Below are 27,444 nucleotides of genomic sequence, written 5' to 3' on the forward strand. Positions count from 1 at the left end.
TTTTTTGTAGAAGGGGTGGTCATATAAAAACTTTGGAGGGAATAAAATCAGGTGAAAATCGAAAGTTCCAGTACCCTTTTTAGGAGTCAAGAGTAATCGGAAGACCGCCCAAGCCCTTTTACCCCAAATGTATCCAATCAGAAGTTGAACATTTTTAATATATAAGGATCTATTTCGGAAAAGAGAGCCCGTTTGATCATTGGTCTTCAAATAAGCCTGGAATATTAAGTTGAGACTTCAAGGAAATGTTGAAAGGGATTTTTAATACCATCAAAACACAATGAGCTTGCTGTCTGTGAAAAGGGAACATCAGCATTATCTAAAGAACCACTGCGGGTATTAAGTTGAAACTTTCAAGGTATGTTGAGAAAATGATAAAGAGAGTTTGTAGGGCAGCCAGCCTTACCCCATTTATATCTCTTTCTTCTAAACACTGATTGAAATTTTGAAAACGTCCAATAGATATACTTCCACGGAGCTAAGCCCCCCCCCATAGCCCCGGAGCAAGGATTCTAATGTAGTGCCATTTACCTGTTGTTTGCATGCAATACATACCATTAATGCAGGGGAAATTTATGATTCTAGGTGTATCCAAAAGGGCCAAATTTATTAAGGTGAAACTTTGGAAAATGTCGAGGAGAATGTTATACTAAGTCAAAAGGCACTATGTGTATCCATTTTTTTCAAAAGGATGAAATGCAATATTTTAGGAACGTCTGAAGATGTTAAGTTAAAACCTTATGGACATGTTAAGAAAGATGTTGAAAATTGTTGGTAGGACTGACAGCCCCTCTTCTGCCCATTTCAGTTGCCCTCCCTCCAAAAGGATTTGATTAAAATTTTACAATAGACTTGTTGTTCAAAATAGTCTTATGCTGAAATAACCATGTCTATGGGGATGATAAAACCTCCCCCCCTCATGACTTTGGAGAGGGGTGCAGGACACAATAAAACGCATTATGTGCTTGGTAGTTGTCAGAAGGGCGTATCATCAATATCGAATGAAAAACAGAGGACAATAAATTGAAATTATCAATGAAAATATTGAGGGGGATGTTGAATGGCTATCAGAGGGCAACTCTGATCTGAGAACACTGTTCATTTACATGCCTCCTTCACTTATCATTGATAAAAATTTCTAAGAAGTGACTTATTCTAATCAGCCAAAAGATCTAGCCTCCAGGGATGCAATCCCCCTACAGTCCCAGGGTACAAATCTTAATTTATACAATTTGCCCTTTTCTATATGCCAGATTTATTATAAGGAAAACAGAGGATGTTTGATTTTAGGTATGGTTCAAAAGGTATTAAGGTAAAAGTTCGGGGATTGCGGCGCATGTTAAACTAAATAAAAAGATAACATACGCCTCTAGTTTATCAACAAAAAGTAAAGTAAATAAGACGGGTCGACTCTGGCTGAGCTTACAGAGTCACGCCACTGACCCCCATCCCAAACTAAATGGCTTGGTACAATTGGGACTGAACCCATGCCCCTTGGGCACAGTAGTCCTACGCGAGCACGCCAACCACTCAGCCAGGACGGCTTCATCAACAAGGCGTATTTGCAATATCCCAAGAGTGGTTGAGGGCATTAAGTTTAAACATTCAGATCAGTTTAAGGAGGATTTAAAAAGGCGCTGGGGAGCAACCAATTCCCCTATCGTCCTTCTTTTAGGTGCCCTCCCTCCAAAGATATCCGATCAAAATTTTTGAATAGCTATTCCAATGGTTATTTATTGGAATAGACATGTTGAGACGGATGTTAAACAATGAACGAAGGGCAACCAGCCTACTTTCCAACCAGTTTTAACTTTCCGTTAAAAATGGTGGAGATTTTATAGCGCCATTTTATTCAAAATAGTCACGCCTCTGGGGATGTCAAGTCCCCAAAGTTCTGGGAAAAAAAATGTAAATTATACAATTTGTTTATTTTTCACAAGCAACAACTATGATTGGGAAAGGACAAATGAAATATCTTCTATTATATTTACAGTGGAAAACAGGGCAGTAGCTGTGGTGTTTTTATTGGTGGGCAAGAGGGGTCCACATCCGGACAGTTAATGGGCATGGGCTATCCTTCGTGTGAAAGCAGTGGTGTTTCTGGCCTCTTCAATTTGCTTATGCTTACAGTAAGCATTATGTATTATTATATAAGTATTAAAGTTTACTGCCAACTACAATCACTACATCATTTTAATAAAGGTAAACTACAAAGTAATAAACTACAAAATAATACTATATTTTAGACTATTTATTTTTAGTTTGTACCCCTAAAAGTTACGAATGGGGTGAGTGCCCCGCCAACCTCACTTCTCTAAAACCACTTGTGGGGGAAAAGGTGTTAGAAAACACGTGAAAAACACAAGCCTAAATGTTTTTTAAAGATTCTGAAAATTCTGATGATTCTTTTCCGAAAATTCTTCCGTTAGTCTAAGGGAAATTCAAGTCTCTGTGTTGCTAGGGGCCATTACAAATATGAGCCAAAGCCAAGGTAACAGGAATAATCCTTACCGTATCTGTGTCAATTTTTTTTAGCTGGTTAAAAGTAATATTTAGAAAACTAAAGGTAGCGAGATGTTAGCATGGTATTGTACATAGGGGCAGTTCTAAATTTATGGGTTAGTGTTTGAATTAAAAACGCAAGGTATATGACTTTGTCAGCACTCATTAGGTGTTTCAATTACAAATAAGAGAATTTGGGGATATATCGAACTTTTGATTTAAATATTGGAAGTAAAAATTGGAACAATTAAATAAATTCTGGACTTGATCCCTCCCTCCTGCTAATTTCTATGACTAAGTTACAACTGACTTGACCTATCTAGGTGCAATACGAATATTATTATAAAATCACTAAGTCTTATATTCTTTTTTGATATTTTCTTTTCGTGTTTTTCAATAAAAAATTCTTATTTTCAATGATTTCTTGTTTTTCAGTGATTTCTTATTTGCCCTATTGTACAGGATGTACAGGGTCCATTTTTGAAAGTTTTAAAACAAGAAAATCTTATGTTGAACTAATGAAGTAAAAGACATATATCTATCAGGGTAAACAATTTGACTTGAGCAAACTTGGTGAGACAAAAAATATAGTATATTTTTGCAATTTTGCCATTAAATAGGTTCACCTATTTACTTGATGGTAAGGTTCCAAAGGTGGTATATTTGTATAAATTTTAATGTAGAATACATTAGGAAGTTTAGTCCCTGTTTTTCGTTTTTTGTTGTTTTTCTTTGTATTAAGAAAGAGGATGGAATAATAAAAAAAATGTCTGCTTATAGTAAAAAACGAAGTTGAAACTTAGAATGAGCAACAGTTTTAAAGTTATTTAATAATTTGTTTTGTATTTTTTTTGTGTGGGGGGGATAAACCTCTTTTCATGAAAAATTAATCATATAATTTAACTTGCTTGCTAGATCTTCATCTTCAGAATGTGTTTTCTTTTTCTTTTTTTTTTGCAGATTTGTTTTATTCTCTTTCTTGTGAGCATGTCGATTTTAGGTATGGTGTCCGGACTTCAATGATGGGGATAAGATAAGGCAACTTACAACATTAATTTATGTTAAGGAATAATTTTTTTGAACTGCTCCTGTCTACTCCCCACTCAAAAAAATTCTTAATTTTAGTTTTGTGACTAATTAAATAGCAAATGGCCTAATAGAGCTTTCGTGTAATTAATTTGTCTATTTATTTATTTTAACTAAATAGCTAATTTGGTTGAAATGGGATGAATGAAAGATTTAAAAGCAATTTAGACAAGGAAAAGATCCTTGGGATCAGGGGGGGGGATGAACCTTCCCCCAAGATATTTCTGGCGGCCTTATTCTGTCCTTTTTTCTGTTTTTAATCTTTTTAAAATAAAATTCTTAATTTGGTGCCCAGCTCGGGTCACATTGGCGCCCTTTGTCTAGTGGTTCCCTTACCCAAGATTTTGCTCTTGATCTGCTAGAGATTCAGACATGAAACTGCTCACACGATCAGTTTACGAATCATTTCGTCATAAAAATACAAGATAAACATCGTTTTCAGGAAAAATTAATCATATAATTAAACTTGCTTGCTAGATCTTCATTTTCAGATTGTGTTTTCTTTTTTTTGGCCGATTTTTTTATTCTCTGTCTTAAGAGTCTATGGATTTAGAGTACGGGTTCTGGGAATTAGTGATAGGGGTTTGATAAAGATGGGTCATGGGAGGAGAGACACATTATAAAGGGGGTTTTAGAGAAATGTTTTGGACATTCGAGTTTGCCGAGTGGAATTTGGGAGAGCTAATTCACATACCCTATCTTATTCGGCTGCCTGACTGTAGTAAGATGCAGGATAGAATACTATCTTTCTAGGATGAAGTCCTTTTGGAATGTCTTCTATGTTATCCGAACGTAATGTTGAAGTTATAAACTACCCAGATTGATAAGGTCGACGTAAGCTGGCTGATTCACAAGTATCAATTATCTCAAGCTCTATCATCCCTGCAAGACAATTAAATTTAAAAAAAACTAATGTTTTTAGATGAAAGTAAGGAGCAACATTAAAACTTAAAACGAACAGAAATTACTCCGTATATGAAATGGGTTGTCCCCTTCGCAATCCCTCGCTCTTTACGCTAAAGCTTTTAATTGTTTTAAAAAGTAGAATTGTGGCAAAGAGTTAAACTTTAGCGTAAAGAGCGAGGGATTGCGGAGGGGACAACCCATTTCATATAAGGAGTAATTTCTGTTCGTTCAAGTTTTAATGTCGCTCCTTACTTTCAGCTAAAAAAATTAGTTTTTTTAAACTTAATTTCTGAACGTTTTTGAATTAATGCATGTTTGGTTTTGGCTCTCCGCACATAAATTATTAAAATGAAATTTGTATATTAATTCTTTTTTTGGCTAAATGGCTTTCTCTTAGTTTTGATCAGACGATTTTGAGAAATAAGGGGTGGAAAAGGAGGCATTGTTGCCCTCCAATTTTTCGGTTACTTAAAAAGGCAAGTAGAACTTTTAATTTTTAACGAACGTTTTTATTAGTAAAAAATATACATAACTTAAGAATTAACTTACGTAACAAACTTTCATAGTCTTATATTTTTATTATGTATACGAGGGGGTTTGTACCCTCGTTAATACCTCGCTCTTTACACTAAATCGTAAGTTTTGTCCCAATTCTTTAAGAATGACCCCTGAATCAGAAAGGCCGTAGAATAAATAGTTGAGATTACTAAAAATACTTTAGCATAAAGAGCGAGTTATTTATCTCCTCCTAAATACCACGCTCTTTATGCTAAAGTATTTTTAGAACCCCTCATATGCGTAATAATCTCTGTTCCTTTTAAGTTTCAATGCTACTCCTTCCTTTCATTTGAAAAAAACGTTTTCATGGTTATATTTCATTGTTTTCTTATAGTAATGCTAGGACTTTGGGAAAAAATGAGCGTGGGAGGGGGCCTAGATGCCCTCTAATTTTTTGGTCAGTTAAAAATGGCACTAGAAATTTTCATTTCGGTTAGAATGAGCCCTCTTGCGACATTCTAGGACCACTTGGTCGATACGATGACCCTTGGGAAAAAAACAAACAAATGAACACGCACCCGTGATTTGTCTTCAGGTAAAAAATACAAAATTCCACATTTTTGTAGATAGAAGCTTGATACTTCTACAATAGGGTTCTCTGATACGCTGAATCTGATGGTGTCATTTTTGTTAAGATTCTACGACTTTTAGGGGGTGCTTCCCCCTATTTTCTTAAATAAGGCAAATTTTCTTAGGCTCGTAACTTTTGATGGGTATGACTAAACTTGATGAAACTTATATATTTATAATCAGCATTAAAATTCAATTCTTTTGATGTAGCTATTGATATCAAAATTCAATTTTTTAGAGCTTTGGTTACTATTGAGCCGGGTCACTCCTTACTACAGTTTGTTACCACGAACTGTTTGATTTGGAAGACTATTGATTTTCCTTTATTGCCCTTGTCTCCCTCCCTTTCGTCATTGACTACCCCGACATTACCCCCCATATTTTGTTTATTATTACCCCGAAATAATGGGGGATAAACAGATAATGACCATATCAAAAGGTACTGTAAGTATGGGTGCCAATAAGAACTGCAGCAATATATCAAGAACGACAGGGACATTTAATTTGAAACTTTCTCGACTACTATTACTACTTCTGCTCTTACAATTTAAATAAATAAAAGAGTGTAAGTGTCTCCTGGTTGCGTAATTGTCAAAAATTCCAGGTTCTCAAAAATTCTTTGGCAATGATAATAAATTTTATTTTCCCCATTAATTGATTTTTTATCCAACTCTAAAGGAAAAAAATTAGTATGGTCTACTCATTCAAAAAGCCTCAATGAAGCCATAGTAATTTATTTATCAAAGAATCTGCTTGCGTCTGCTGTTAATACGCATTTTACTGCTATGGGAAATTATTATTGGCTTTCAAAGAGGTTTCTTTGTCATTTTACATCAGCTCCAACCAGATTCAAAAAACCAAACTGGTCTAACGAAAGCGTTATATACCCCCCTATCATTACGCTCGAATCATATTGGAATCCCTGATCCAGTGACCCCCCCCCAAAGATTTTTCCTTAGATCCACCCCTGTCTGAGAGCTTTAAGGTCTTCATTATTTGACCATAGTGAGTAGTTAAGTAAGTTTAAAACGGAGATGAATGTTATATTTGCATTCAGGATGAGGTTCTGAGTCCAAAGGTATGTCTGTTTGTTAACTCAGTTTCTTAATTAGTTCACCGAAAAACTTACGAGAAATTGAAAAAAAAAAAAATTGGACAAGGAAAAATACCTTTAGTCGGGCTCCTTCAAATTCAAAAATAAAAGCAAAATAATTTAAAAACTACCAGCATTGATTCATACAATCTGGTGTTTGAAGAAGGATCTTAATCAACGAAAACCTAGAGGTTATCATCATACCTAGTATTTATTATATTTAGTTTGCCTTTTTTTGATGCTTTTGTGTTTATGCACTACCTTTTTTTACATTAGCCACTATAAATCCCTTGTTAGGAATTGACAATTTGGAATGTGTTTCAAAGCCCAAATGAAAGCTCAAGAAAGTGACTTGAAGGTCCTAAATTGATCTTTTTCCTAGTATGCTTTAGACTAAAGTTTGATGGACAAATTTTACTATTTTTTGGTGTCTTGATTAATCTGCTAGGCCTAGCTAAAAGATCTATCAAATCACTATCACTCATTATGCCTAAATCTATCACTCATTATGCCACTCTTTACATAAAGGTTAGACTCTCTTTACAGAGTCTTAGACTCTCTTTACGCTCTTTACATCCCACTCTTTACATAAAAGTTTGACTCTTTCTCTCAACTCTGCTTTTCAAAACAGTAAAAAAAAAAACAGCCCCTTTCATATACGGATTAATTTCTGTTTGTTTTAAGTTTTAATGTTGCTCCTTAATTTCAGTTAGAAAAACTTGTTTTTTTTATTTAATTTCTGAATGTTTTTGAATTTCAGTATCCACCTAAATATTCCTTGAAAGCTTCACCTTAATACCATTAGCTTCTGTATTATTAGTATGCACATAACACCTTTTTTTCAGCATCCTCTTCAACACACAATGAATATTTTAACTTAATCAACCAGTCCTGAAGCAATGCTGATGTGTCCTCTTTACAACCTATGTGGGCATAGTGTTTTTCAATTTATTTCAATACAGTTATAATATATCTCAAAATTTTCACCTTAATACCATTGGGTTTATTAGTAGTAGTAGTAGTTGCACTAGTAGTTATAGTAGTAGTAGTAGAAGTTAATAGTAGTCTTTGCTTTAGTATTAGTAGTAGTAGTTGCAATAATAATAATAATAGTAGTAGTAGTTGTAGCAGTAGAAGCAGTAGTATTATGATGCAAGTATTGTCTTTTGGTTAGTTCAAGATCCCCCACAACAAGCATTGTAAGTTTTAATTTCACACACAAAACTGTTCCTAAGGTTTTGCTGATATGCCCTTTTGATAACCTGCATACAGATGGCAGGTTGTCATCCATACAACATAAATTTTCAGGAATATTCTCTGAAAATTTCACCTTCATACCCTTATATTTGTAATAGTAGTCATAGTAGTATGACTACTCAACTTAACACAGTTAGCCATTGCTATGATATTGTTGATTTGCTCTTTTGATAACCTGTACATTCATATAGTTCTTTAAATTTTCATCATAGTGCTTTTAACCTTATAAGTAGTTGTGATAGAAACAGTGGTTAGAGCAATAGTAATAGTAGTTGTAGAACTAGTAAGTTTTGCAGTAGTGTCAGTAGTAGTGTGCCTTTTGTTCAATTGATCTTCCCCTTTAAGTAGTCTCGGAGAGTTCCAGCTTAATACATAAATCAATTCTTAAGATACACTATTTTGACAATTGAAATGCACATAGTGTGTTTTGTTAGTTCAGATTTGAAGAGTACTTTATCATCAAGGAAACTCTGACCATATAAAAAGCTGCTGATCTTGTTTCCTTTGGTCAGCTAGCCTACATTTATACAAAAAAAACAAAAAAAACAAAAAAAACATAAGTTCATAAGGGAAAAATTAAAACATTACCTACAGCAGTGAACCAAACTGGTCTGTCAAATAAAATGAGTACAATGAATAAAACAAATAAAAATGAGTACTTTAGTACACAAACATAAGCACACAAGTAAATGTAAGTAATATAAGTAAAATGAACAAAAATGAGGGCATAAGTAAACTATAAAAAACATACAGCAATGAATCCAACTTGCCTGTTAAATAAAACTGAAACTAAGAAGCCAAAACATTAACAATACAAATGATGCATTAACATGATGCATCAAATTTTTTTATTTATTTATGATTTCAACAAACACTGGCACAAAATTTCTGCTGTAATGCTCAGTTCTTGCATTAATATGATCAAACAATTTGTGGTAACAAACTGTAGTAAGGAGCAACATTGCTCAATAGTAATAAACTGTAGTAAGGAGCAACCTGGCTCAATAGTAACCAAAACTTTAAAAAATGGAAGTTTGAAAAGAATCGAATTTTAATGCTGATTTTAAATATATAAGTTTCATCAATTTTAGTCTTATCCATCAAAAGTTACGAGCCTGAGAAAATTTGCCTTATTTCGGAAAATAGGGGGAAACGCACCCTAAAAGTAATAGAATCTTAACAAAAATCACACCATCAGATTCAGCATATCAGAGAACCCTATTGTAGAAGTTTCAAGCTCCTATCTACAAAAATGTGGAATTTTGTATTTTTTGCCAGAAGGCAGATCATGGATGTGTTTTTATTTGTTTGTTTGTTTTTTTATTTTTTTGTTTTTTTCCCCAGGGGTGATTGTATCAATCCAGTAATGATTGTATCGACCCAATGGTCCTAGAATCTTGCGAGAGCGCTCATTCTAATGGAAATGAAAAGTTCTAGTGCCCTTTTCAAGTGACCAAGAAAATTGGAGGGAACCTAGGCCCCCTCCCACGCTAATTATTTTTCCAAAGTCAATGGATCAAAATTCTGAGATAGTCATTTTATTCAGCGTAGTCGAAAAACCCTATAACTATGTCTTTGGGGATGACTTACTCCCCCACAGTCCCCATGGGAGGGGCTACAAGTTACAAACTTTGACCAGTGCTTACATATAGTAATGGTTATTGGGAAGTGTACAGACATTTTCAGGGGGATTTTCTGGTTGGGGCGAGGGGTTGACAAGAGGGGGATATGTTGGGGAACTTTCCATTAAGGGAGCACAGGATTATCTAGCATTATTTAAAAAAAAACAATGAACAAATAGATATGAAAAGTTTTTTCAACTGGAAATAAGGAGCAGCATTAAAACTTAAAGCAAACAGAAATTATTACGCATACAAGGGGCTCATCTCCTCCTAATACCTTGCTCTTTACACTAAAGTATTTTTAGTGATCTCAACTATTTATTATACAGCTTTTGTGATTCAGGGGTCATTCTTAATGAATCGGGACAAAACTTGATCTTTAGTGTAAAGAGCGAGGTACTGACAAGGGGTGAACACCTCATATATGTAATAAAAAATGAGATTTCTCATAAAAAATGAGAAAAGTTCATTATGTAAGCTAATTTATAAGTTATGTTTATCTTTTACTAATAAAAAATTTGTAAAAAATTAAAAGTTCTAGTTGCCTTTTTGAGTAGCCAAAAAATCGTAGGGCAACTGGGCTTCCTCCACTGTTCCCTTTTTTCTCAAAATCATTCAATCAAAACTATGAGAATACCATTTAGCCAAAAAAAAACTTGCAAATTTCATGTTAATTATTCCTCTGTGGAGAGCCAAAATCAAAACATGCATTGATTTAAAAACGTTCAGAAATTAAATAAAAAAAACAAGTTTTTTTAGCTGAAAGTAAGGAGCAACATTAAAACTTAAAACAAACAGGAATTACTTCATATATGAAAGGGGCTGCTTCCTCTTCAACGCCCCGCTCTTTACACTAAAGTTTTTTACTGTTTTAAAAAGCAGAGTTGAGAGATAGAGTCAACTTTAAATCAGTGAAAGTTTTAAAACCAGGATTCCCTGTGGTTTTGATTGGGATAAACAGGGCTGGAGGGCAATAAGGGGCTAGGAGTATACATTGAAAGCATGGATTACAACACAGACAATTTCCAAAATCGGTACAAAGAGTAACACATGGGGCTGCCAAGGTAGGGAGGCAGAATTCCTTGTGGAGGAGAATGCAAGACACTTTGCCCTGACCCTAAATAATTCTCAGGGCTCTCTTCCAGATAATTTCTAGCCTATTGGTCTGATCCATCATAAGACCTAACTGCTCAACTAGGCAAGCATTCTCTGGCTGTGGGCAGATAAAAGATATATAAAAAGGCAGGTGGTATGTGCTTTTAGGCATGAAAATTTAGCAAATAGCTTAAGCAGAAACTGAGATGTACTAGCCGGTTTAACAATATAGTAAATGTGGGCCTCTCATTTCAGATTGCTAGTTCGTGTAACCCCTTAAGAGTTTAGTTTTTTTGCAATTATTGCGTTAGGTATTGGGATTATAAATGAAGGCTTTGATTTAAGAAAACTAAAAGTCATAATATACAGTTTATGGAAGTTCACTTTCATTTTTGACTATGGTGCTTCACTTGCAACGTCTTCAAGAATTTCCATTGCACCACTCTTAATATTTCTTCTGCATTTTCTGAGCAACAACATATTATCCATAAACTAACATTGATCGGCTGATTTATTAGCAAAATTGTTAATCATTACCGAAAATAGCCAAGGACCAAAAAGCGTACCCTGTGGAACTGCACAAGAAATAGGGAGTGAATCAGAATAAGCATTTTTGTACTTAACAACTTGACTCCTATTTGACAGAAAAGATGCAATAATATTGACTAGAAAATAGGACAAATTCAATTAATTCATCAATTTTTCAACTAAAATATTATGACTAACCAGATCAAAAGTCTTTTGGAGGTCAGTTAAAAGGAGACTGAGCCAGGTATCTGGCTCGTCAAGTAATTTATATACGGTATTGAGGAGACTGACCAGGTAATGTGCTGTGCTGTTGATAAACCATTCATGTTTCCGAATTGTTGTTCATCAATAACTATAAGGATCATCTTTTTTAGCTACTCAGTTGCAAAACTCTCATACAGTTTAGAGAATATTAGTGTTAAGGTAATTGGTCGGATTCCATAAAAATCCAATTTCTTCTTCTGTATGGGTGTAATGTATCCTTTTTCAAGCACTTAGGGAATGAACCACCTCTAGTTATTGTATTAAAAATATTTGATAAAGGCTTTGATAAAGGCTGCTGATACTCCTGTGTCAGCAATCTGTATACAGATAGTGAGTTTTGATTTAGGTCAACTGTCCCCTCAACATTTCGTCAGCCTTAATAGTACTCACTACAGAAATAGTAGTTTTAGTGATAGTAGTGGTAGTAGTAATGTTACTTTTGGTAGCAGTAGAAGTAGCAGCAGTTTTAGTTGTAATAGCATGCAACTATTGCCTTTTTGGTCAATTGATCATTTCTCTTATTGTTACCTGAAAATTCCAAATTAATATATACAGTTATTCCTGCATTACACTCTTTTGACAACCCATGTACACATAACATGTTACTATTTAGTTTAACACTCCCCTTAACATTCCCTGAAAAACTCATCTTGATGCCCTTTGCATTTTGGGAAAGTAGAATTCAAACATGCACACTACCTGTAAGTGGAATCAAAGCTGACAAAATCAAACAGTTTGTGGTAACAAACTGTAGTAAGGAGCGACCCGGCTCAATAGTAAACAAAACTCTAAAAAACGGAATTTCAGTGCTAAAAGATATATCAAAAGAATCGGATTTTTATGCTGTTTTTAAATATATAAGTTTCATCAAATTTAGTCAAATTTGTCATCAAAAGTTACGAGCCTGAGAAAATTTTCCTTATTTTGAAAAATAGGGGGAAACGCCCCCTAAAAGTCATAGGATCGTAAAGAAAATCACACCATCGCATTCAGCCTATCAGAGAACCCCATAGATAAAATTTCAAGGTCCAATCTACAAAAATGTGGGATTTCGTATTTTTTGCCAAAAGACAAATCATGGGTGCGTGTTTATTTGTTTGTTTTTTTTTTTTTTTTGTTTTTTTTTGTTTTTTTTTCCCAGGGGTCATCGTATCAACCAAGAGGTTCTAGAGTGTTGCAAGAAGGCTCATTCTAACGGAAATGAAAAGTTCTAGTGCCCTTTTTAAGTGACCAAAAAATTGGAGGGCACCTAGGCCCCCTCCCACGCTCATGTTTTCCCAAAGTCAACGGATCAACATTTTGAGATAGCCATTTTGCTCCGCATATTCGAAAACCATAATAACTATGTCTTTGAGGATGACTTACCCCCCCACAGTCCCTGGGGGAGGGGCTGCAAGTTACAAACTTTGACCAATGTTTACATACAGTAATGGTTATTGGGAAGTGTACCGACGTTTTCAGGGGGATTTTCTTGGTTTGGGTGTGGGGTTCAGGGGAGGGGGGCTATATGGGAGGATCTTTCCTTGGAGGAATATTTCATGGGGGAAGAGAAATTCAATGAAAAGGGCGCAGAATTTTCTAGCATTACTATTAAAAAAACAAAAAAAAAACAATGAAAATATAAACATGAAAAAGTTTTTTTCAATTGAAAGTAAAGAGAAGCATTAAAACTTAAAATAATGGTAAATTTGGTGGGGGCGGAGTGGGGATATTCACTGGATTACCCAAATTTGGAGGTGACTCATTGGATTGGAAATCAAAAGTTCTATTACCCTTTGCACGAGTCAAAGTGATAGGAGGGCAGCTAGTCTCCCCTCACCTTCTATTTTCCTCAAATGCATGCAATAGAAATTTTTAGATAGCCATTTGTTCAGAAAATAGTCCAAAAGTCTCATAATAAGGCCTTCTGGGTTGACACAAACTGCCTGTGTCTAGGGAAAAGGATTGTAAGTTATGCCCTGGGGGCATTTACGGTTTTTATGGATGGGGTGGTTGTGTAAACTTTAGGAGAGGCTCATTTGATTGGAAATTTAAAGTTCTAGTTCCCTTTTTAAGAGTCAAAACTACTACTACTACTACTAATAACTCACTACAGCACCAAGCCGCCTGAGGCCAACACAGCTACGCACGCTCCTCCTCCAACCTAATCTATTTAAAGCCTCCCTCTTTACACCCTCCCAGGAAGTTCCCATTTCATTTAAATCTTTATGTATGACATCCTCCCAACCCAGACAAGGACGACCTGCTTTCCGTGTAGCCCCAGACGGTTGGCCAAAAAGGACAATCTTCGGTAATCTGTCATCCTTCATTCGTAGAACGTGGCCTAGCCATCTCAACCTTTCTTTCATTATAACTCCAGAAAGCGGGATTGAACCACACATTTCATACAACCTACTGTTTGAAATACGGTCAGTCAGCCGGGTTCCCAGAACAATCTTTAGGCAATTTCTCTGGAAAACATCTAGTAAATTTTCATCTGCTTTTCGGAGTGCCCATGCTTCAGAGCCATATTTGACCACTGTCATCACTGTAGCTTCCAATATTCTAATCTTGGTTTGTAGACTTATCTTTCTATTCTTCCAAACTTTTTTTAACTGTGAAAAAACAACCTGGGCCTTAGCTATTCTACTTTTAACATCTTCACTGCTCCCACCATCTTTACTAATAATACTACCAAGGTAACTGAAGCTCCCAACCTGATCAATCTTTTCATTACCTAATGTCACCTGTTCATCTTCACTTATTCCTAGCCTTAGTGACTTAGTCTTCTTAACATTAATTTTCAAGCCTATTTTAGCACCCTGAACTCGTAAAATCTCAAAAAATTCGTTCATTTTGCTCACACTTTCATCTAATATGCTTAAATCATCAGCATAATCTAAGTCCAGGAGCGTTCTTCCTCCCCATTTGATTCCATGGTCTCCAATTGCCTTTCCTGTGCTCCTTAAGACGAAGTCAATCAAAATGATCCATATAAAGGGGGATAGAACACAACCCTGCTTAACTCCTGATTTAATACAAAACCAGTTGCTAACCTCATTTCCTACCTTAACGGCAGCAGTATTATTCTCTTACATAGCGCAAATCACTTTAATGTATTTTTCAGGTTTACCATATAACGACAAGACCTTTGTTAACGCTGTTCTATCAACAGAATCGAAAGCTTGCTCATAATCGATAAAACTGAGGACCAAAGGTGTTTGACAATGAAGGGACTTCTCAATTATTAACCTAAGAGTGAAAGCATGGTCGACACATCCTCTACCTTTTCTAAAACCGCATTGTTCTTCCCTTAAAACTTTGTCTACTGCATGTCTCAGTCTAAAAAGTATCATATTACTCAGTAATTTGCTACCTACAGAGACCAGACTAATGCCTCGATAATTACGACACTCACTCTTGTCACCTTTCTTATACAGTAGTTTAATTAAGGTTTTCCTAAAATCTCGGGTACTTCTCCTTTTTCAAAAATCATGTTTATAATCTTCAGTAGCTTATTCCTAACCTCAGAGCCACCATATTTAAGAAACTCATTAATAATACTATCAGCACCTGGGGCCTTATTATTTTTTAATCCTTTTAGTACTGTCGCTAATTCTTCCTCACTAAACAAATCTTCCTTCACATCCAAGGTATCACAAACTTTTTCATTTTCATCTATATCTTTTCCTGCAACTGTATCTCGGTTTAGCACATTCTCAAAATGTTCCACCCATCTTTCTTTAACTTTTTCCTTATCACTAATTGTGGCCCCATTTCTACCTTTAACTGGGACTAGTCCGGATTGGCTACTCCCTTTCAATTTATTAACATGCTAGTATAATATTTTACTGTTATGCCGTCTAGCCGCATCTTCCAGATCTTCAGCAATTTTATCCATCGCCTCCACTTCACATCTCCTTAGTTCATATTTTAATGCTTTCTCCACTTTCTTTACATTCCTTTTGTTTTCATACGACCTATCACTCAGATAATTCTTATACAAACCCCTTCTACTCTCTATTAAACCTAACGCTTTTTCACTAATATTCCTAGTTGTAGTCTTAGCACTCTTCCCTAGGACACCATCAGCAACTTGACAAATTGTTTTTCTGAAATTATTCCGTCCATCTTCCACATTGTCAAATTTTAAACTCTCAAGTTTAGTACTCAACTGTTCCTGGAATTGTTTTCTCAAATTTTCATCCTGAAGTCTACCAACATCATAACTTTCCGGGAGGGAGTTACCCTTCCGAAATTTCAGCTTTAAATTAACCTTAGACACTACTAGATGGTGATCTTTACTTTTAACATCAATAACGGCACTACTATGCACCCTAGTATCTTGTATTGATCCTGCTAGTCTTCTGTTTACAATAACATAATCAATAAGGTTTGCTGTCTCACCATCACGTGAATACCATGTCAACTTATGGGCCATTTTGTGACCAAACACCGTATTGGTTATAACTAGGTTGTTATACCTACAAAATTGCAAAAGCCTATAGCCATTACTGTTTTCTTTTCCTACACCAAATTTACCTAGGCTAGGATACGATCTATCCCTATTTCTACCAACCTGGGCATTAAAATCTCCTAGCAAAAACACCATATTTCTACCTGGTACCCTGTCTATTTGCTCCTGTAACTGTAAGTAAAATTCATCTGAGTCACTAGTATCTCCATCAGTTGGTTCAATGGGGGTATATACTACTATAACTGATACTCTAAACTTTTTAGTCATGAAATGAGCAATTAGTATTCTATTATTAATACCTTCCCAGCCTAAACAAGACTTAGCAGCTTCCTTATTCATCATGAGCCCTACTCCCTGTCTATGTGCCACATCCTTCCTGCCTGAGTAAACAAATTCTATGTCACCTAATTTCATGCTTCCTACCCCTGGGATATGAGTTTCTGAAACTTCTAATAAATCCAGTTCAAACCGTCTGAATTCGTCAGTCAAAATATCGACGCGATATTCATTTTTTAACGTCGTAACATTCCAAGTTCCAATTTTCATGTTCTTTAAATCTTTGTAATTATTTTGGCCTCATGAAAAGCAGTGATCCCGGATACCAGTGCAGGATGGGGACCAACATATCTTCTCAAGTCTACACCGAAGCGCTTAAGCCGGCTTAGAACCGGACAGCAAGAAGTCCCTGGGACCTCCAGTAAGTTGGAGGCTTTGTGCAATCCTGGGCCCATCTTGGTCACAACATGGTTTTCAGCACTTGGCGATGCTCTTCTATCAACAAGAGTCGAAATCCTGTACAGACAGTCCCAAGCCTATTACCTCCGACTCATTATATATTCATGCCTACAAATATTATGCCACTACGGGGAGGCAGCCCATAGTAGATAAATTAGCTAGGAAGAGGTTTTTCAACCCGAAAACGCCCATCAAAACAAACCAAGCCCAGAAAAATATCCAGTAATCAGAATCCCGTACGAGTGCTGTGTTGTTTACTAGGCTATAATTTCCTCGAGGGGTGCCACTCTTCAAGTGGGAAAAAGTGACCTCAAGTTTCCCAGTCTTGCAGGTACCCCGAAAGGGTCGAGGCAGCCCTTTACAGAGGCCGTTGTCCATAAATCCGGATCTTAAGCCCTGCCGCAGTTGTCCTCCTATAAAGGATCCTCCCACGATGGTGTTCTGCTTCACCATGCAATTTAACCCATTACTGACAGAAGGTTTGTAACTCATCTGACGTGTAAACACGGCAGTGGGCCCTGTTGAGTGTACATTTGAGGGGCCTTCTTCCTCCTCCACCTGTAATTATGACCCCCAGGGGAGGGTTTCCCAGTTTCTATTATAGACCCCACTGGGAAAAGGTCCTACTTAGTCTAAGCCTCCTATGGAGCTACTCTACCTATCTGTAGGGCATTCCCCTATCTGTTGTCCTCTACCAAAACCTAGCATGATTATCTAATAATTAACTAACTAATGCAACTAATTAGGTTGGGGCAATAAGTATATCGCCCCAGCATTGACACATTGACAGATTAACTCAAAACAGTAGAAAAAGGAAACACATTTTGAAATGGGAGGGCCAAATTCCTTAGTAAATAAGAGAAAAAGAAAGGTCACTACTACATACCGATGCTCCAAGAACGATGAAGACATGGGGCATGGACTCTTCAAATCGCTCAGAGTTAGACATGTGAGTTGAACGAAGCGATCTACGGATCAAATCCAGACTATCTTGAGGACATGATGTCCGGGAACATCAATTTGATCGGAACATATCCAATCAAAATTGTGAGATAGCTTTTTTGTTCAAAATAGTCCAAAGAGCATATAACAATGCCTCCAGGGTGGGCACCTCCCATTACCCAGGGACAAGGGTTGTAAGTTATGCCCTGGGGCATATAGGGTTTTTATGGAATGGATGGATGTATAAATGTTGATTGGAAGTCAAAAGTTCTAGTGCCATTTTTAAGAATCAAAAGTGAATAGAGGGCAAGCAACCCCCCCCCCCAATCTCATTATTCTCAAAAACATCTGATCAAAATATTAAGAGAGCTGTTTAGTTTAGTATTTATGAAAGGTCCAGTAATTATTTCTTTGGGGATGTCAACCTCCCCACAGTCCTTAGGACAAGGGCTGTAAATTAGGCAATTTGTCCATTGTTTACATATAATATATGCTATTGAGAAAGATATACATGTTTGACCTTAACTATCCAAAAAGACGATTCAGGTAAGCCTTTCAGAGAACATTAAGGGGAGTGTTGAACTAAATCTAAACCCGTTATGTTTTTACGGATTGTCAAAAGGGCATAACATAGGAATGACTGAGTGTATTAGTTTGGAACTTTCAGGGAATGATAAAGGAGATGATAAAAAAAGGCAATATTTGCATGCTACTACTACTACTACAGCTACCACCACTAATTCTACTATCACTACTACCGCACTACTCCATTTACAATATCGAGGGAAAATTTGAACTAAATCAAAAGGCATTGTATGCACACACAGTGTCAAAAGAGCATATCTCAAGAAAAGATGTGGGTATTAAGTTGGAACTTTCAGAGAATGCTGAAAGGGGAAGATCATTCGACCAAAAGGTAATATGTGCATGCCGCTACTAATACTACTATCACGGCTATATATACTAATACTAATATACTAATACTAATGTCATTGTAATGACTTACCGTATTAAATTTAAAATTTCAGGACTGGATGAGAGGGATGTTCAACTGACCGAAAGGCAAATGTATTAGTGCTATTGCTGGTTCTAGTACTACTGCTGTTACTATTAATACTACTGCTGGCAATACCAATAGTACTACTGTGACTACTATTGCAACTAAGCCTAAGAGTACGAAGGTGAAATTTTTAGGAGGAAGATAAACTGAATTACAATACGCCTTATGTATGCAGGCTATTAAAAAGATGTAACAGCAATACCTCAGGAACAGTTTGGTGTGTGAAGTAAAAACTAACAAGGTTTGTTTTGGGAGATCTTTGACTAACGAAAAGAAATTATTTGCATCTTAATGCTACTGATTCTACTCATACTAAAATTATTGCTACTATTATTACTACTTCTACTACTACTGCCACTTAAGCTAAGGCTAATACTATTGATTCTACTGCTACTGCTATTGCTGCTGGTACTACTGCTGCTGCTATTAAAACTAGGGTATTAAGTGAAAAATTTGGGAAATATTGAAACTGTATGGAACTAAATCAAAACACACTATGCCCACATAGTTTGTCAAGAGGACATATCAGAAATGCTTCAATGGTGGTTTTTGGTATTAAGTTAAAACTTGCAGTGTGTGTTGAAGGGGATGTTGAAAAATTGCGCATACTGCTACTAATGTTATTACAACTATATCTACTAGGAAAGCTAAGAGTATTAAGCTGAAACTTTCAAGGAATATTTTGACCAATATAGGATGAAATTAAATTAAACTATGAGCAGGTAGATTTTTAAAAAGGTGACAAAGCAATATGTCAAGAAGGCCTTACATTATTGGATGAGACCTTTGAGGGTAAGTTGTGGTGGATGTTGAACAAGCCAGAAGGCATTACATGCATACTTTTAGCACTACCATTACATTTTCTGTAACTAATGAAGCTAAGGGTATTAAGGTGAAAATTTTAGGGAACGTTTAGGGAGAGTTTAAATTAAACGAAAAAATTACATGCATGAAGGTTTTCAAAAGGGCATATAAGCAATATCATACGCAATACCGTTCTGTAATAGCTATGAATAACATCGGAACTTTTAAAGGAGCTACTTTGATTGGAAATTAAAAGTTCTAGTTCTCTTTTTAAGATTCAATAAAGATCGGAGGGCAAGAAGCCCTCCTCCCAAGCCCATTGCTTTTCTAAACACATCCAGTCAAAATTTTGAGACCGCCATTTTGTTCATTATGGTAGAATGGTGCAGTAACTATGTCTCTAGGTATATTGGGTATTTAAACCCTCCAAAATTATGTAATTGGTCCACTATGCTTTAAAATTAAAATGTTGCCTTAAAACTAAATCAAAAGGCACTGAGTGTATGGTTGCCAATAAAACCCCTCAGCAACATTTATTTATTTATTTCCCTAAAATTGAGGAGTATATAAAGTACAAAAATGAAATACATCAATAAACGAAACAAAACAACTGGTTTTAAATGTTCCTAATAATATAACTGAATAGATACGACAGAAAAAAAAAAAAAAAATCAAACATCAAAACAAACGTATCAAAACAATGATTTTAACTGAGCTTAATAATTCTAAATTTTGAATTCAGTATACTAACACAAATTGGACAACTAAGTAAATACTTACAGAATTTAAAATAACAAACGAGAATTGAAGAAAAATCGCAGATATTAAAATCTTGAAAAAGAAGTGCAAGATACAGAACATGCGAGAGCGCAACTGCGTTAAAAAGAAGACCTAAAATATCACGACAGTAGAGACCTTGAAGCCGTTTTGTCAAGCCAAATGCCTTTCTAATTTTTTCTTGAATATTTAAAATTAGCATTGGCTTCGAACTTTGAGCGATAAGGTAATTCGAAGTGCGATAAGGTAACCCCAGATCAAGAACTGTATCAGAAACTGGAAATGAAGTACTCCTGTTCCAAATTAGTTCAGCTCTGTCATTGTCTTTAATTGGAAAATATTGATATTTTTAAAACTAATAGAAATGCCTCAAACTTTAAGCTTTCTGGAAAGGGTATTAAAATTATCGATTGAACTAGCTTTAGAACGACTAAAAAAAAGATATCATCAGGATATGCAATAAAAGATACATCTCGCCCCTGAGAGATACAAATTGTGGATAGTGAAGGAAGACACTGCGCCAAACATCTATTAGAAATATAAGGGGATAAAACTCCACCTTGTCTAACTCCACGACTAAGAGAAATTGGATTAGAAAAAAAAATCAGAAGCAGTAATTTTTATACTAAGCCTCCAATACCAGGATCTAAGAACTCTAGCCACAGAAAGGGGATCCCACTGCTAATTAGAGCTGAAAGAGCAGAAGCATGTGAAATGTTTCAGATGCTCCTTTTATATCAATCTAAAGTGTATAAAGAGGGGAACTAGAAGACCTTGACTTGTTAATAATTGTATCAAAAGTTGCATGGGCATGTTCACAGCCCATTCCACTTTTGAAGCCTACTTGATTAAGACATCGAATTGTTCAAAAAGGCCCTTTATACATAATTCGAAAAAGCTTACCAATTATAGAAGTCTTTGTTACTGGTCTATAAAATTCAAACAGTCAGATATCTCTTTTACCGGATTTTGGAATATGAGTTACCACATCCACCTTGAAAGATGAAGAAACATTAGAACTGGGGGTATTAAGTTAAAACTTTTGGGGCTACTACTATTGCTATATCTTCCCCTACAATTTAAGTAAATAATAAGAGTGTATATGTATACAGGTTGTCAAAGAGCATAGATAAAATATTTTGGGAATGTACTTACTTACTTGTACTAGTGGCGGGAGTCAGGCGTTTCCGCCTCGCTCGGCATCCAGGATCCTAGCAACCTCTTTGGACCAGGTTTCGCGATCTGCTGCCAATTGCTCTGTGACCGGGAGCCACTGGGCTGACCATCTATGTCCAAATTTCTGAGAGCCACCAATGTTATACATGTCAGACTTTTATCAGGGTCTACCTGTTCTTTATATGTCGTCCTTGATGTCTCTTCGAAGAGCCGTTGGGCTCAACTAGAAGGATTTGACGGGGCAGGTATTCTGGTGGTCTCCGCAGGACGTGACCCAGCCATTCTAAGCGGCACTTTTTAACAGTGGTAGTGACATCTCTTCTAATCTCGCAGAGTTGGCGAATTTCGGAGTTAGATATACGATCTTGCTGGCGAATTCTAAGTATTTGGGTGTAATCATCCATATTCGAAGACAGCTAGTGCTCTCTCGCGTTGAAGCTTCAAGAACCAAGTTTTGTACCCGTAGCACCCAATAGCATGGTTCGGACCATGGCCGTATAGATTCGACTTTTAGTCAGAATAGATATTTCTCGGCAGTTCCAAAGGGGTTTTTGAAGGGGTGCGAATGCAAACTGCGTCTTATGCATTCTTTGCTGGATGTCTAAGTCTGAAGATCCATCAGTGCAAAGTATGGAGCCTAGGTAGGTAAAGCACTCAACCCTTCAACCTGAGTTTAGTTTACAACCAAAGATATTTGGGTCGGATGTTTCATGATAATGAATTTAGTTTTCTCTGCGCTTACTTAAGTCCAATCAGATTTGACCATTTGACTATATCATCCATCTAGCATCTTTTGAGCATATTCAGGATTAGAATGGAGTTCGATATCATCAGCGTAATCCAAGTTGGCTCAGGCAACTTGACAACTTCTGACTCTGCTGCCTTTTTTCCTGTAGTTTCTTTGAGAATCTGATAAAGTTTCCGGCTGTCATGAGCTGTGGCTGCTTTTTCCATTGAGGTGGTGGCTTCTTCCCACATCTTTTGACGATCCAGTCGTGACAAGCATTTTATTTGCTTACGAAGGTCTTTGATTGGTTCTACGGGCCGATCAGATTCCTCATTTGCTCAACTAAGGAAAGAGTTTTGGCAGAGATCCCGTGTTGTCTTTTCGCTTTTGTGTTTCCCAGAAACTTCCTAACTGTCACCGACATAATTGTCTTGAACGGTCCCCGTTTATCCTCAAGGCTTAATGAATCACAATCTAGTGCATCAAAGCGGTTAGTCAGTTCTAAGCCGAGGGCATGTTTGACAGTCTCATCTTTGAATTTATTATTATCAATGCGAGGTTTTGTTTTATTCTTTCTGCGTGCTGCAAGACGGAGGAGAATTATTGTGATGATCAGTTTGTGATCTAACCTAGATTTTAATCCTTTATCTGCTCCCTTGCAATAACGTGAATCTTGAACAGAGCTTCTCCACCGCTGTTGGATGAGTACGTAGTCAATATAGGCGTTGGTAACGCCGTCGTTGGAATGCCAAATTAATAGGTGGCTTGGCTTATACTGGAAAAGAGTATTGGAAACAGTCAGCTGATTCATCGGGGCATAATTGACTAACCTTTCACCATTTTCGCATCGTTGACCTAACCCAAAGTATTCTGACCTAATCCAAAGTATATTTTGAGAATGGTATTAAGTTTTATCTTTCAGGTCAGCTTAAGGAGCTATAAAATTAAATTACACAATATTATTTGTTTCAGGAATAATCATTGTTGGAGAAGTTTCTCTAACGTACAAATAGCAAGCCAAACTATGGATTCCTAAAGATAAAACCGAACAGACTTGAAATGTTGATGAGGAGTGCCTTTTTCTTTACATGAGGAAGAAATTGGAATTCAAGCCAGTTTATAAAGAGATCAGATGTCATCCACCCTTTCTTGGTAGATGAGTAAGATGCACCAGGGTAAGCTCCATCTACAGGTATCCAGGAGGCCCAGGTATTCTTTGCAGAGAAAACTATTACAGGTGGCAGTTTTTCTCCGTCTGCACTGATACAAGCCACAAGATAGTTGACTCTCACGTCTATTACCACGTGTTTTACGGGTGGCTGGTGAGCCTTTGGCTCCAGAAACTTTCATCTTGCCAGGATCTCTGCAGAAAAATATCTCGTCCAAATTGAACCAGCACTGGGGCTTGTCAAGAATATCCATCGCCGTGTTAGTTTCATGCAACAGCTCATTTAAACTTTACATTATGACGGGGTCAGATTGCTGCAAAAGTCCTTTGTTTTCTAGTATTTCTTGTTTCTTTAGTGAAATTTTGTTTCGGCACTTGAACCCTACCCACCAATCATGACCAGGTCGGTTGTCCTTAAATCTTATTTGAACTTTGTTCTTGATGAGACAGTCTTGGACATGGCCAAGAAATTCCTGCTTGCCAAGACTCATGCCTTACTTTTCAAGCATTCGGAGGCCCTGAGCAATATCCTTTTCTATTTCACCTGAAATTTCTTGGCTCCTCTCCACCACAAACTGGCTTTTTGACTTCTGTCTTCTTGATAAAATGGTCATGCAAGGTAGTGCGCAGTACCTGAAAAACTTTGGAAGCTTGTAGTGTAGACATTCTCTTTGAATATATCTCTGCTAGCGCGTTTTGTAGCTGAGTTGCATCACTTGTTCCTCCAACCCCGCGTTGCGTTTTCTGAACATAATTTCTAGGCATCTAGAAAAGACAAAGGAATTATGAATGAATGGATGAATGTATTCGAAGGGGAATTATGAGTGAATGGATGAATTTACTCAAAAACGCGTCACAAGTAAAGGTTAAGACGCAAAAACAATGAAAAGGGAAAAAGATGGACGAGAGCAGGCACAGAAGTACAATACATGAATCTTCAACACAACACTACCTTCCACTGCATTAGTAGAGCCATTTAAGGATGGTCATTGGCTTCAACCCTTATTATCTAAAGTTTAGAATCTGTTCTACCATTTAAAATATCGATCTTTGGTAACATGAGGTAAGTCCAATACCCCTGACAAAATTCCCCCATAGGGGGTAAGTCCGACATGTCCTCAGATTTGCTTTTTCGGGGGTAAGACCGACACCCCTCTTATCTCTTAAACTAATAATATTAGTTTGTTTAAAAAATTCAGGAAGATGCCCCTGCTCATCTAGTTTCTAAGAAAGGAAAAAGACAATTCTCTATCTCTGTTTACTTTTTAATCTGCACAAGTTAAAGTAGTCAATTACCTGTGTTCCTAAAAAATCGCCGTCCAAAAAACTTCCAAAACCTTCCGACTGGAAGGCGTGCCAACTCTGCCGGAAGTTGATGGCACTTTTGCCTACTGCTACTAATGTGGAAGAAAATATGAAAGCCTCCCACAGATACAATGGACCATAGACGAATTAGAGGTCGATGTCGAACCTACCCCAGTGTCGGACTTTCCTTGATTCACTCTATGCCTATAATTTTCAAGATACTGCTTTTTTTAATACATTTTCTAAAAGTTTTGGAATAGTAGGAGGCCTAGTTCCCCTTCTCCTGGTCCCTTCCAAAGTAATTCTTCTTGTACTGAAACGCTGGCTATTTCTTGTGTCTTAATGAACTGTATTTACTGAACACGTATTTAGCCTAAAGTGTCTTCTTTTCGTATTAGTTAATACCCTTGCTCGTCTTAATGGTGAATGATTACTTACAGTAAAGTTTTGTTGACAGGAAAAATGATGAGAAGACCACCAACCAGAATTGAACTAAAATTGGATGATTTGCAAGACCTTGAAGACATGAAAAGAGAACACGAAGCCTCCAAAGAAAGAAACGCAAGTCCCGCTCTTTGCGGGAATCATCCTAAACCAAGGAAAATCGTTGTCCAAGAACGAATTGGATTCAATCCTCAAGCTAGAGCTCCTCTATAGCTATGATTTTCTGGATTGCTTGGATTATTTTTAACTATCACAGAATTTACCTTTTTAATTATTGTTGTGTTCTTGATAAATGGTTCAATAGCCGGGCTCTAATTTAAAAGGTCTGTGTCTCTAGTTCGTAAAGTGATTATTGTGGTCAGAAGTTCTCATAGTTTTTTACTTCCGAATGCAAATTTTTTAAAGCAATTAAATGTGCTAAATTTAACCTTCGAGTGTCGTCTGTGCTATTAAAACAAGTTGTTTTTTTTATTCTCCTATTTTCTGAAATGAAAAAAACAGTTCTTTTGTTTGACTGTCAGGTTTGAGAAACGTCTCAGTTGCGGTTGAGGTCTACGTAGCCTAAATGTATTTTTGTTTCCTCCTTGGCCTAAATTTATTTACAGGCTATGAGCATTTACATGTACTGCTTACCATTGTTCGTTTATGATAATTTTTATATAGCGAATTTTTTCTTTTTTTTAATTTAGAGAAATGAAACTTTCTCTTAGCTTTGAATATCCGTCAAGTACTTTGTTGCCTCTCCCTCCTTTTAATTTCCAGTTTGATCACTCTTTTGATTGGCCTTGAAACTTTTCAAAATGGTTTGCCGTTTTTCAAGCAAGGCTATTATTATTTTATTGTTATTGTTATGAGCGGAAGCACTCTAGGCTCTGGCCATTAAGACCCATCGCCTCCAATTCCAAAAAGGAAATAAAAGCTAAAGCCGCTGGGCTCTTGGTACCCCCTTGGGCTGGTATTTTTTGCCTACGACTACCCATGAACGTGCATAGGGGGCCGTGCACCCCTTTGAAACCGTAAATATTCCCGAATTGGGGGACATTTCTTAATAAAATGATTCAATAAAATTTGTTTTGTTATTGTTTTTGTTCTGAAAAAATCCCTGTCCGTGTCTTCCGTATCTCTTTTCCCTCATATCTTGATAGTGTCAAGATGTCTGCAGTTGTTTTCCACCATGCCAAAAACCCCACATGCTAGTTTCAGACGGGCTTGGGCAGGAAATACTCGTTCCTCAAAATACAGGGAGAGTCACCCAGCTCTCGCCAACCGTTAGCGGTAAGCTGCACGTGATTCTCAGAACCGGTAGTAGTAAGGTAATAGATTTCTCATACATTGGATTGCTTCTTAAGGTATTTTTTCTTGTGCCATGGTCAGTGGTTGATATGTTCAGGTGGATGGAGAATCCAGGCATGATTATGCCAGCCGTTCCTGGCATAAATTTATCTAATCGGGGCAGTTAATTCCAAAAAAATCCCCCTTCGTGGTAAGATACTGGTCAGGAAGGCAAGTGACTGGACGGCGAGAGAAATCCTGATTAGTCGGCTGTTATTTGTGCCTATGACTCTCGGGGGCACCACGAGGAGGCTTTCATCACTACCACCGTGCAGCACGGCTGATGAACTCGAGTTTTCAATCTGTATAATTTGATGAGGGGGCCCATGCTCACTCTTATCCCCCCCCCCGTCACATTGCCAACTTTGTAATAGCAAGTCAGGCATATTGTGCCTTGTTTAAACTGGTATCAAGTAGGATTTTTAATCTGCATGATTGGTCAACCATAGTAGCCCATGCCCCTCTAGAGACCAACTTTGTTGCAGAAAGGTACTTCTGCAATTTTTGGGCGACCATAGTGGGTGAATGTTTACGCCACTACCACCATTACCACCCCTCTGTACTTACAACTGTTTAGCAGAAAGGTAGGCATGTTGCATCATGTTTAAATAGAAAACGCTCCATGGTTTTCAACCCTCAAAATTTGAGACACAAAGTGGGTCCTTAGCCCCTCCAACAAACCGAGCCATCTTCCCCATTTGACTTTTTTTTGCCAAAAAGTAGGCATATTTTTGCTTGTTGAATTGGAATTATGATAGGATTTTCACGGTGTATAAATGGAGGAAAATCCCCCTCCCCTTTGTATCGTCTAATAGCAAGTTTTTAGCAGAGCCATCCTTATGTTGCACCTTTATTTGAACCAAAATCTTATAAGGATTTTCAATTTGTAAGATTGCAGAACCAAAGTGAGCCAGTTTCTCATTCAACACAGCCCGACCCTCCCAGCTTCAACTTTCTTGTAAGAATGTAGGCATGCAGCGTCTTGTTTAAATCGAAATGGGCAATATTTTTCATATATGTGTGACTTGATGCACATT

At 36.8% G+C, this 27,444-nt stretch overlaps 1 long non-coding RNA gene across 1 annotated transcript; it reads left to right on the top strand.

Annotated features, from left to right (window-relative positions):
* Positions 1–6,754: 6,754 nt before the first annotated feature.
* On the top strand, positions 6,755–25,584 carry LOC136043079 (uncharacterized). Its single transcript, XR_010621545.1, has 2 exons — positions 6,755–6,906; positions 25,089–25,584. It is a non-coding gene; the product is annotated as an uncharacterized LOC136043079 (long non-coding RNA).
* The last annotated feature ends 1,860 nt before the right edge of the window (positions 25,585–27,444 follow it).

Source organism: Artemia franciscana, unplaced genomic scaffold (genome assembly GCF_032884065.1).
Source record: "Artemia franciscana unplaced genomic scaffold, ASM3288406v1 Scaffold_289, whole genome shotgun sequence".
In the NCBI taxonomy this organism is placed as follows: Eukaryota; Metazoa; Arthropoda; class Branchiopoda; order Anostraca; family Artemiidae; genus Artemia; species Artemia franciscana.